The sequence below is a fragment of the Eretmochelys imbricata genome, chromosome 1 (assembly GCF_965152235.1).
Source record: "Eretmochelys imbricata isolate rEreImb1 chromosome 1, rEreImb1.hap1, whole genome shotgun sequence".
In the NCBI taxonomy this organism is placed as follows: Eukaryota; Metazoa; Chordata; order Testudines; family Cheloniidae; genus Eretmochelys; species Eretmochelys imbricata.
Genome location: NC_135572.1, coordinates 274,687,939 through 274,700,457, shown reverse-complemented (window position 1 = coordinate 274,700,457; position 12,519 = coordinate 274,687,939).

Genomic DNA, 12,519 nt, shown 5'->3' with positions numbered 1-12,519 from the left:
CACCCAGAAAGTCCACCTATCCAACTGACCCCTGTCCCCTGACTGCCCCCCAGGACCTCCTGCCCCTTATTAACCCCCTACCCCCATTCCCCATCCCCTTACCATGCCACTCAGAGGGGCAGGACTGGCTTATTGGAAAGCCTGAGTGGTGGACAGGTGCAAGCTGTGCTGCCTGCACGTAACTACAGGGGAGGGGGGACAGCAGGGGAGGGGCCGGGGGCTAGCCTTCCCATCCGGGAGCTCAAGGGCCAGGCAGGATGGTCCCACGGGCTGGATGTGGCCCGCGGGCCGTAGTTTGCCCAACTCTGATCTAGACCATCACTGACAGGTGTTTGTCTAACCTGCTTTTAAAAATCTCCAATGATGGAGATTCCACAACCTCCCTAGGCAATTTATTCCAGTGCTGAACCACCCTGACAATTAGGAAGTTTTTCCTAATGTCCAACCTAAACCTCCCTTGCTGCAATTTAAGCACATTAGCTCTTGTCCTGTCTTCAGAGATTAAGAACAATTCTTCTCTCTCCTTGTAACTACCTTTTGCGTACTTGAAGACTGTTATCATGTCCCCTCTCAGTCTTCCCTTTTCCACACTAAACAAACACAAGTTCTTTCAATCTTCCCTCAGAGGTCATTTCAGGGAGGAAATACCTTGTAAAATTGAGAGCAGATTTTTACAAACAACAAAAACCCCATGGATAAAAGCCATGTGATTTCTCAAAACATTGCACACTCGGTAGGCCAAAAACCTAGGTATAATTAGAGCAATTTTTACGGCAGGTCAAAACTGGTGTTTGGCAATTTGTTTCTGGTTTTAATTCTCCATGGGATGTTGGATGACACCTACATTGCTGAAACTTCAATTCCATAATGTGAGTCCACTATTAGTTAATATGGGTTACTATCCTGATTTAATTACATGACTTAATCACAAACAAGCCCTGCTATTCCTTAATAAGCAAAGGGATTGATCAGTCCCAGTAAATGTTACATATTTTTCCTTTCTGCTACAACTTTGTATTTTATCTGTAGGAAGAAAGCTAGGTTGCTTTTTGCCTATGCACAGCAAGTCTTCACAGATGCATAAACAGTAAAAGGTATAACTGACGACTTGTCTAAGTCTAACTGACTTATGAAATGGCCATAAAAGTGGCACAAAAGAATACCCATATGCTGCATATAAACATTATTTTTCAAATACTAGGGATGGTCAAAAAGAAAAGGAGGACTTGTGACACCTTAGAGACTAACAAATTTGTTAGTCTCTAAGGTGCCACAAGTCGTCCTTTTCTTTTTGGGAATACAGACTAACACAGCTGCTACTAGGGATGGTCAAACTCATTTGCCTAACTTTAAACTCTCTAACATTGTGGGTCCAAGAGCTTGACTTAAGGTATAACCTGCTTGACTTTGTATGCAAGCTGGGCAAGACTCCTTTATTTTCACGGAATATGCAGTATAAAAGTATATAGGCGGAAAATGCAGTATAAAATTAGGGAGGAAGATGAAGCAAGAAGGGTGCAGAATAGGAAAAACAAATACAGAGGAAACTCATGGGTTGGGAAAACTAGGAACAGGGGAGGGAATATCTAAAAAGTATTTATACAACAGCTGGGGAATGGGCTACTTAGGACAGATAGATTCAATTGCATTGCACAGAGCGCCTTTAACAAGAACATCATGTTCCTATGGAAGAAAAGAATAAGTTTTAAAAGGAGGAAGTTTGCAAACTCACGTGTTTGGCAAAGCCCACAATGTAAGATCTACTAAGCTGCAAACTCCACAAGAATTCTTCTTTCCTACTGACATCTGTGATAAAGAACAGTATTAAATTAAACCAATTATATATTGTAAATATTGATGTCCGCATTTTCCTAGTCATAGATCCACTCCTTTTCTTTTTGCGAATACAGACTAACACGGCTGTTACTCTGAAACCTATAATATTCAATGTAAATACATTAAAAGTAATTTGAATGTCCTTTGCAGTTGAAATATGACCTCTACTAATCAGAAGATAAGTTTATGGAAATCTACATGTACAAAATATTAAATGATATGGACCCTGTTCATTATATGTCTGAATGGATAAAAAGAGAATTTTGATTTAATATAGCAGCTCCCACTGTGAATCTTACTGCTTTTGATATCACAAGTCAATATGTTTTCATGTCCTCATCACATAAATAACTACCTTTGCTCTGTGTGTGAGAAAGCAAAGCATAGTATGGATTTTTTTAAAAGTTCAAATTATGACTTTCTAGAACACACCATATTTTATCAAATCAGACACTTAGGGTTAGGGTTAGGGTTAGGCTTAGGAAATTGGAGCCTTTCACTTATAGGTCACTGGTTTTGAATTTGGACCAGATAGCTAGTAATCAAACATCATCACCGTTCGATTATAAGACAACTATCTCTTTTGTATTTCCTCTGGTCACTAAATCACAGAAAACAAAATAATCAGCCCTCCTTAATAAAAATAAAAAAGAATAATTTTTAAAAAAGGGTTACAAGACCCTTCTATAGCCAGCATCTTGGTACTGGTGCTGCTCCTCCCCCTTGTACTGTTTCACTTTCTTTGTTTATACATGAAACTGCTGTATAGGAACTTATTGCTAGGGCACCTAGAACTACTCATAACTTCATGTTTATATGGGGTAAAAATGCATTTGTGTTCATGAACTCCACAAGTGAGATGTAAATTGAGTTCAAAACCATCACACTCATAAGGGCCTGGGAAGTGAAGAATACTCCAATTTACTTTACTAGCAAAGCAGGGCACTCAGCAACTCAGAAGACAGGCCCCTTCGGATGGTGTAGGTTTCTATTGTGGGATTATTTTTGCATCATTAGACACTGACTTTTTGAGTCCCATAAGTCAGGAGTTCACAAACTTTCAGGGTGTGAACAGTGTTGTAAAAATGCCATGGGGACCTTTTGCTCCCCATATGTATTTATTGTAATCACCATTTCATGTATGTGTCTGCATGGATCCCACTGTAAGTGCGCCTGTGCTCATGCTCACAAATTCTGAGTAGTAGTGTCCATCATGTGCGAGAGCATAAAGTGCAGAGCAGCCACAACCTTCCCTCTAACTCCCCTTGGCAACGAGATGGAATCTGGACAGTGTCGGACAGGCTATTCGTCATCTTGGCTTCTACTTCTGGGTTTCTGCTGAATGCTTTGGAGGACTACCCTCATTCCAGGATCATATACAGTCTAATATATAGTCTAATATAAATACATATATAGTCTAATTTGGCAATTTTCCCCTGTACACGCCTGTGCGGTAGGGTAAGACTCTCCACACCACTGCCAGGAGGGTAGATTCCCAACGGTCAGGGTCTAATCTCTTTCCATTGTGCGACTGACAGGCACAGCAGATGTCTTTTCTGCTGTGGGGAAGGACATACCTCTGAAAGATGACTGATCTGCCACTTTGGATTTTTGAGGGATAGGATAGGACAGAAACGCAAGGCTCAAATTATATTTATTTGCACCAACTATGAAAGTCACATCCAATCCCAAGGAAATGGGAACTGTCAAATGTGTCAAGAAGGCTCTCCATGGCAAAAGCCCCAGCAAAGCAGGCACCATACTCTGGGTTTGAGTGGGGTGAAGAGATCATCAAAATAGGTGCCAAAATCCCCAGCACCAGGATCTTCAAGCACACAACCTTGTCACTGGCACCCTCAACATTGGCAACCTTGGCACCAACCCTGCTACCAGCAGACCCAGGATCTATCCCAATGTGAAAGGCACTGAGAGGCAGGCCCACACTGAGTTTTAATGTAGTAGGGCACCTAAATCTTTTTAAATTTTATCCAGGTGCTGGGAGTGAAACTTTTTTAATATGGAAACTTAATCTGTAGAAAACTTCATGGCTGCCACAGCTCTCCTTTATGACCCATCTTAGAATCACAGCCCTAATACTGATTACAGTTGGCAATTACTAAACCATTCCAACATTTTGTGAGTAAGAACATCACCATTTCCCTGTTGGATAAAACTATGTTTCCTAGAGTTCCTTGGATATAAGTGAATACACCAGGACATGCAGGAGCTCATTACAGGATAGAAGAGTTCATTTAAAAGTTTTCTTTACCATGTACTGTACTAAGAAACAAAACAGCCTGCTGTATTTTAAACCTCACAATCTGAATTGCATGTCACGCTCTCCCCCTGCCATGAACTGAACTATGCACAGAATGCAGCTGTATTTCAGCTGACCTTGCCTTTCTCGGAGCACACTGGAGCCTGCCCAATCTGGTTCACTCAAGATAGGCTTGACACTAGCACGTGTTTTCTGGCTGGCTGTTCACCTACACATCATCTTGCTCAGGCAATGCAGTCTGACTTCGCCCTGAAGTTAGGGCACTTCTTGAGTAATCAGGCTGCACACTGGGAAGTTCCACAGGAGCCAGTGAGATGAAGGGATCTTGCTGCAGATTGGCAGCAGAGCTGTGCCATTGCTGTTTCTACACCCTCAGGACTGCAGCAGCTTGCACGGCTGATGTGTGAACCACGCCATGCCAAGGAATGGCTAGAATTTCCACCCACCATATCCCACTCATCTCTCTGAACGCTAGGGCTCAAGGCAGCCTCTGCAATGCATCAGCGTAAAGCTGATATGGAGTCTTAGCGTCATAGTTCTGTCGAGGGCAGGAGCATGGATTTATAAAGAAAATTTTTGTCACCTGTCCCTAATTGTCAAGGAATTTTGACCAGTGTGATCAGACCTACTTATGGGAACCGGGGGTGCTCAGCCACCTCTGAATTCAGGCTCCTAACTTTAGGCCCCCTTGCTTGAGAAGTTTGACCTACATGATTTCACAAAGGCTACAGTGGAGCTTTGTGTTAGAACTGGAATTAGTTCCTTGTTCCCAATCCTGTTTTTATCCCATTAAGACATGCTGCCTCTCATCCTAGAGAAAGGCCCGTGTTTGCAGCCAGAGGTCATGACAGCTGCTCAGCAGAGGAGATGCCTCCATTGGTAGGGTGTTTGGGCAGCACTACCACCACCAGCAGGACTCCAGGTAGCACTGTGAACTAATCTGCGGCCTTCCCAAAAACCAAGAGACCTATTACTATGTTTTTTCCAGCTCCCAAAGGACAGCCCTGGGTCACTGTGAGGAACCTGTGAATAACCTTCTCAAGGGAAATCAGTGACCCAGGCTTGTATTGTTGAACGTTTTCAAGGTTATCACTGCAAGGGCTAGAAACATTCTCTCCTCCCCACCCCACCCCCCAACAAGATAGATGATATTTTCCCTTTACTTTTCAATTTGGGATGTGGCTATGAGATACAGCACTGAAGTTTTAAGGTCTACAAAAGCCATCTCTGAAGACAATAACACTTCAGTACATGTGATTTTCGTTATTTTGGTCAACAACCAAGAAATGCGGGGTGTCTTCTGAAAATCAACTTGTTTAAGGAGGAGGAAGAAGCATGAAAGGTAACAGCAGAATATGAACTTTAGCAAAGAACAGCAAATAGAAAGAAGAATCTTATTTTAAATCTTGCATTATCCTGTTCCTGTATCCTTTCCTGTATCTACATTTTGATAGAATGCAGATACAGACAGAAAGGTTTCAAATTCACTGCCCAGCCTTTCCAAATCCACACTTAAAGCAGTCAGATGGTCAGCCCAAACACCCAAAAACTCAATACCCCCTCCTGATAATGGAAGGAAAAGCGATCTGCTCCTAAAACCTAAGAAACATATGGGGTATGTATAAATAATACAAACACATACCCCTACCTTCTCCCCACTCCCCAGGAGAAACCCGCAAGGTTTTAATTGAAATACAAGGCTCATGTTGGAGCATATCACTGCTCCACCACTGCAAAATAGTGTTTCCAGATAATGTAACAGCTAAAGATTTACACCAGTCAAAAGAAATACAGAAAATAACAACACTGTGATTCTAAGGCAATTGAATTTAAAATCAAACCAGCTGGAAGTTTTCAGAAGAAAGGCTAGCAATCAACCTCTCATCCTCCTATGACACTTGTCTGTGTACTACAATGGTTATCATTTCTGGCCACTGTGTTTATAACAGAGTTCGTACTAGGGGTGACGTGGGGTTGTGTGAGTGGTAAGACAAGCTGTTAAAATGATAGGTTTCAGAGCAGCAGCTGTGTTAGTCTGTATCCGCAAAAAGAAAAGGAGGACTTGTGGCACCTTAGAGACTAACAAATTTATTTAGTCTCTAAGGTGCCACAAGTCCTCCTTTTCTTTTTGTTAAAATGATGCTGAAGCTCCAGGCTATTGCCCAAATCTTTACAGGATTGTTATGTTGTTTCATAAGTTAAAAAAATGTTTGGTCTGTCCATATTGGCAAAACTAAACTGTGCCATAATGTGTTGCTCCCAAAACAATAAAATCTGTAATGTAGAAAAAGGGCTGAAAAAACGGATTCACCAACCATCGTGCATAGTTTTGTATCTGACAGACAGAAAGCAAGCAGGGTGTCACCAAATAGTGATGTGTCAGGCTGATGCACTTTGAATGCAAAACGCCAGTTTTTTTGTGAGCAGCGCAAATTATGCACATGTTAAAGTAAATCAGTATCAGTAGTTACCATTAACAGTTTCTCTTTGGCTGTCTCTCTTTGCAGTCTCTTGTCAGCTTCCTCTTGAATTTCTGTTTCACCCTTCTCTGCCCCTTCTTTCTTATGCATTTCTCCACCTGTTCTTTTTCACTCTCCCTTAGGGCTCTATTTTGCAACCATAAGAGTCACTGATATATCTCCTACTGAGTTCAGTGGGGCACGATCAGATACTCAGTGCCCACCATTTTTCCTTTTATTTGTGTATCTTTTTTCCCTTCCCTTCCCCTTTGTTTCTACCCTCCCTGAAGAATTCTCTTAGCAAAATAAACATAACAATAAACACAACAGTACTTGTTCTCCTGCTTGGTACTTACAGTACTTGCTATTGCGCACCAGTTTGAAGGTCAGGGTTAGCTGAGGCTGAATAGGATGATACCTATAACAATTACAATATTTATTTACTTTTTTTGTTTATAAAATATGTAAAGCATGAGGAGGTCTGCAAATCGGCTAGATCCTACACACACAGAAAGTAAACCCCAAACAGATTTATCGGTAGAGGCATAAAAAGAATAAACATGGGAGGAAATTCTCATGCTTGAGTAACTTGCAGTGTACTTAGGTCATAGTAAATGAATTAATATTTTCCCTACACCACCCGAATGTTCTTCTGTTAATAGAACCAAACATTAAATTGTGTTGCAAAGCTGGTGTTCTATGTATGACAGCTTTAACTATGACTTTTTCAGTCTGTACAACATGGCAAGGAATCTAGCTCGGTCTCATCCTTTTTTTCCTGATACTTGCATATCTTTTATTACAGGTTATATAGATTTGGTCCATATAAAGCTGGAAATATAGCTCATTAAAGCCCAGGAGCTAGTTTTCTGTAATCACAATAACTGTGATTTCTATTCCAGAGCCAATCTAGAATGTTAACTCTAAAGTGCTTCCTTGTGATACAAAACCATTTTTGATGTGACCTTTTCTTAATCACCTCAGTTGGTCTCTAATATTTAACAGTTCTTTCTTAACCATGGGATATGTTCTGGACATCGGAATAACGTCTTGTATATATGGGGAAATGTTACCAAGTTATAGAGATATAGTTATACTGGTATAACCTCTCATGTGAATAGTCTTATTCCAACATAAGCGTGGCTTACCAAAAGGAAATCTGATGGGGCAAGGAGATCAGGAGGACAATCTGAAATTGTGCAGCTGCAATGCTTACAGCTTCCTGTTTACAATGGGCAGAAATAGTTGCAGAATGCATTGCTTCAGACCTGAAATGAACTAAAGACATTGGAACTGATTCTCCACTACTCGTTCCTGATGTAGTCATTTATATCTGTGCAAAAGTGAATACAAAGTGGATGTAAAATACTACCACTGGTGTATGTGAGTGGAGAATTCTAATTTTATACTGACTTTTCACAGGTGTAAATGACCACACAAGGTGCAAAGCAGTGAAGAATTAGGCTCCTGGTTTTGGCACTGATTAACTCTTGTAAAATGTCTGTCAGTTGTTGTGTGTGGATACAAGGTGCTGTAGACACAAGATGAAGTTGTTTCAGCTTATGGGTTTGTTTGGGGTTTTTTTGCATTGCCCTTTTCCCTTAGTGTAAACAGGGCCAGAGAGTGAAGTAATATAAACTGGACAGAAAGAAATATGAGAGGATAATAGAAACAGACAATAAAAGAAGACAGTGAAGGGGAATGTATAACAGATGTTGTAACTGACCCCACTTCAGGTCATTGCTTTGAGTGTAGTAATACACCTTTCTCTAGCTATCTGGTACCATTATAGATTTACTACCACCTTGGAGATGAATAATGTGCTGCTCCAAGTACTAGGTTCTTCAGGCTCTAGCTTTGGGTGGGGGGGTCCCAAGAACACTCGCACATTTCAAGTAATAGAGAAATTTCTTTGCAACTTATTTCTGGCAGCCTTAGTAAACACCCTAGGTATGATTACATTGTTACAACACAAAAGCCATGATAAACTCAACATTTCCCTAGGGGCTGTCCAGTCCAGAGGTATACAAGGTAGCAAGGTCCTAAGTTCCCTCCACACTATTCTTCTGCCTGCAGACTGCAGCCCTATGCCTTCCTCCTGTACTGACTGCTGGCCCCCTGCCAGCAACAGGCTATATCCCTGTATGGTTTACAAGGCTTTCCAGCCCTAGTTCTCAGGTACCGCTATCTAGATTTCCCTCCAGAGGCAGCTCCCAGGCTGCTGCCTCCAGCTTACTGCTCCTGCTCTCCTAGAGCCTCCAGCTACTTCAAGATCTTGGTCCCCTCTATGTTCTGGATGTTATTTCACTTTCCTGTGCTGAAGACATTATGTAGCCCTCTCTAGCTGGATATTGGACTGGGTGGTAACAGTACAATATCCTCCTTCAAAACCCTCCTTAAAACTCTCCTTTTCTCCGATACCCTCTAAAAACTTGAAAACAGTTAGGCTGCTGGTGTGCTGAAATCACTGCATATCATGCTGACCCATACTGTTTCTCTGTACTTCCCCATCTGTTTGTATCCATCCATTATCTCTCTTATCTTATACTCCTTGGAGCAGGAACTGTCTTTCTCTTCTGTATTTGTACAGTATCTCGTACAATGAGGTCCTAGTACATGATTAGGGTTTCTAGTCATTATGGTAATACAAATAATAATAATAAGGACCCAACAGCATTAATACAATATCATGTAAGCCAGCCTGTCATAAATATAAAGGGAAGGGTAAACACCTTTAAAATCCCTCCTGGCCAGAGGAAAAACCCTTTCACCTGTAAAGGGTTAAGAAGCTAGGATAACCTCGCTGGCATCTGACCAAAATGACCAATGAGGAGACAAGATACTTTCAAAGCTGGAGGGGGGGAGAAACAAAGGATCTCTCTGTCTGTGTGTTGTTTTGCTAGGAACAGAAAAGGAATGGAGTCTTAGAACTTAGTAAGTAATCTAGCTAGATATGCGTTAGATTCTGTTTTGTTTAAATGGCTGATAAAATAAGCTGTGATGGATGGAATGTATATTCCTGTTTTTGTGTCTTTTGGTAACTTAAGGTTTTGCCTAGAGGGATTCTCTATGTTTTGAATCTGATTACCCTGTAAGGTATTTACCATCCTGATTTTACAGAGGTGATTCTTTTACTTCAATTAAAATTCTTCTTTTAAGAACCTGATTGCTGTTTCATTGTTCTTAAGATCCAAGGGTTTGGGTCTGTGTTCACCTATGCAAATTGGTGAGGATTTTTATCAAGCTTTCCCCAGGAAAGGGGGTGTAGGGTTTGGGAGGATTTTGGGGGGAAAGATGTTTCCAAGCGGGCTCTTTCCCTGTTATATATTTGTTAGATGCTTGGTGGTGGCAGCAATAAAGTCCAAGGGCAAAAGGTAAAATAGTTTGTACCTTGGGGAAGTTTAACCTAAGCTGGTAAAAATAAGCTTAGGGGGTTTTTCATGCAGGTCCCCACATCTGTACCCTAGAGTTCAGAGTGGGGAAAGAACCTTGACACAGCCCAAGACCTTCAATTATCCATTCAGTTCAGAAGATATGAGGCTTGTTCAAGTGCCAGGGACTGATTAAAAATAACAATCAATGTTAATAATTAATTTATTCCCTAATACTCCCAGTAGGGCCAATCTAGTTAACAAAATAGAACTGTGGGGGACATTATGCAATAAAAAGGGTTACTTCTTAATATAGTATAGAAAATGAACAGAGAGGCCTGAATTTCATCTTTTGTGTATGATCCCTCATGCAGATCATCAAAGAGATTAAAGATCTGAAGAGGCCAATACATTATCTAATAACCTAAAGCAAACAAGATAAACTACTCCAATAAAATATCTTGGTATTGAGTTCTCCTAGAATTTCTATGCTCTGTTGCAGCTTTCTAAACATATTCTTTTATTTTAAAAATAAACATTTAGGAGAAATTTGCTAGTAGTTTAATCTCATCATAGGGTGATGACATCAGAATACAAATGTTTAAAATGGTGACAAACCTTGTTGTCATGCTGGGCTTCTTGCTACTTCAGCAAACACAGAATCTGACCCGCCACTGTGTATCACCAGTGTAACTCTATTGAAACTAAAAAAGCAACACCAATGTAAAAATGGAGTAATGCAGTGGACGGACTGCTATTTTGGTAAGGAATATTTTCTTTCATCTTTGACTGGACAGCAAATTGTACCCTTTTCTCTCATAAATGGTCTAAGTCACTGTGATACAGATCATCTCCAGGACTACTGTATCTGCTTCAAGTGCAATTTATTCTACCTGAGATCAAATAGAGTCAGCAAATGAAAGCTACAGCTGGTGCAGCATGCAGTTGCTCACATACTAAAAACAAAAACTGACTGAAACATAGCACATTTGGTAATACACAGATTGACTACTGGCCCCCATTCATCTCTAAACCAAACTAAAAGTATTACCACTAATATACACAGCCCATAGTGCTTAGCTATCTTGGGGACCACCTGATAATCCACAGCTCTTCATACCAGCTGTACTCCACAGGGACATTGCAACTGAAGAGAGCCAAGACAGAACTCAAGTGCTTATGTTATGGACAGATCATTTTCAGTTGCAGGAAACCATTTGTGTAACTCCTTACTAAAGAAGATTAGAGCGAGGTAAACCTCCATGTGTTGAGATAAAAATATAAGAGTTGCCTTTTAAATAAAGCCTTTCCCCAACACAAATGTAATAATAATAATTTAAAAATAACTAACTGACAGAAGTTATCTCTGAAGTCAAGAGCTTATTGGGATTCAAATAAAGGGCAAAAAGAAAAGGAGTACTTGTGGCACCTTAGAGACTAACCAATTTATTTGAGCATGAGCTTTCGTGAGCTACAGCTCACTTCATCGGATGCATGCATCCGATGAAGTGAGCTGTAGCTCACGAAAGCTCATGCTCAAATAAATTGGTTAGTCTCTAAGGTGCCACAAGTACTCCTTTTCTTTTTGCGAATACAGACTAACACGGCTGTTACTCTGAAATAAAGGACAGAAAATGTATATGGATAATGAGAAAATGCACAATTATATTAAAAAGGGTGGCAGGGAGAAAGTTCGGAAGGGATACAAACCTTCATGCTTCAGAGCATAAGCCAATCTCTGGCTGAGGAGGTTAGGAAAAAACTCCTTATGGGCATATTATTCCATAACACCCACTTCCAGGTTTCTTGCACTTCCCTCCAAAGAATATGGTTCTTCCCTTTTTCAGAGAGAGGTTACTAAACTAGATGGATCACCGATTGAACACAGTATGGCCATTCTCATATTACAAACAAACTCCCTGGAACAATGAGGAGGCAGAGAGGACACCTTTTTGGATTTTGTGCTTTTTACATAAAGTTTAGTGCTTAGGTAGCACTTAGTAATATCTTAGAAAAAATGTGCACTGACCTGATGGAGCAAAGGAATACTATAGTAATTAACCTTTATTTATACAGAGCTATATTTATCAAAAGGTGCAGGGACTCTAGTCCATCTAGATCCAAAAATCTACTTTCCTATGCACCACCCCTGCACAAGGATATACAATGTAGCAATTTAGCTATATCCTTTGGGAAGCACTTTGCAGTGAAATTTAACTTTACATATAGAGAGAGAAAATCTGCTTTCAGATACAGAGGTGCTATTTCCCCCTGGGGTGGTTACAGGAGTGCAGGTAACAGAGGTCAGTATCTGTCCCTTAAAAGCACAGTGAACACAGGTGCTTAAAACAACTTGTTCCCACTATTTTGTTCAGTGTCTCCTCACTCTCTAAGAGAACGCCAACCCTCCTTTGGCATAGTTTCCAACACGTGAGAGAGAGAGAGACAGAGGGAAATTGTGTCTTTCGGAAGGACTCAGCTGTCATGAGCCAGGATGGCACTAGGCTTTGGGATACCTACCATGCTTCGCGCCTGCCAGGATGAGGAGTTGCAAAGAGGTGACTGGATGGCCTGG